Source organism: Thalassophryne amazonica, chromosome 16 (genome assembly GCF_902500255.1).
Source record: "Thalassophryne amazonica chromosome 16, fThaAma1.1, whole genome shotgun sequence".
Taxonomy (NCBI): domain Eukaryota; kingdom Metazoa; phylum Chordata; class Actinopteri; order Batrachoidiformes; family Batrachoididae; genus Thalassophryne; species Thalassophryne amazonica.
Genome location: NC_047118.1, coordinates 77,629,500 through 77,629,711, shown reverse-complemented (window position 1 = coordinate 77,629,711; position 212 = coordinate 77,629,500).

Genomic DNA, 212 nt, shown 5'->3' with positions numbered 1-212 from the left:
GGCATCCGATGAAAAAGTGCTGTCGATCATTTACAGTCAACTTGTATTTATACAACTATTTAACTGACCACAGACAGAACAGTTTTTTTGTGGGGCAACAGATGCATTTTTTTCCTTCTCCTTTCCCCCCCCCATTCACTTTCCCACACTCCTGTCCACTTGCGGCAGTAGTGTGGCAACAAGTTTACCAACCGTCAGTAAAACCACCAGAA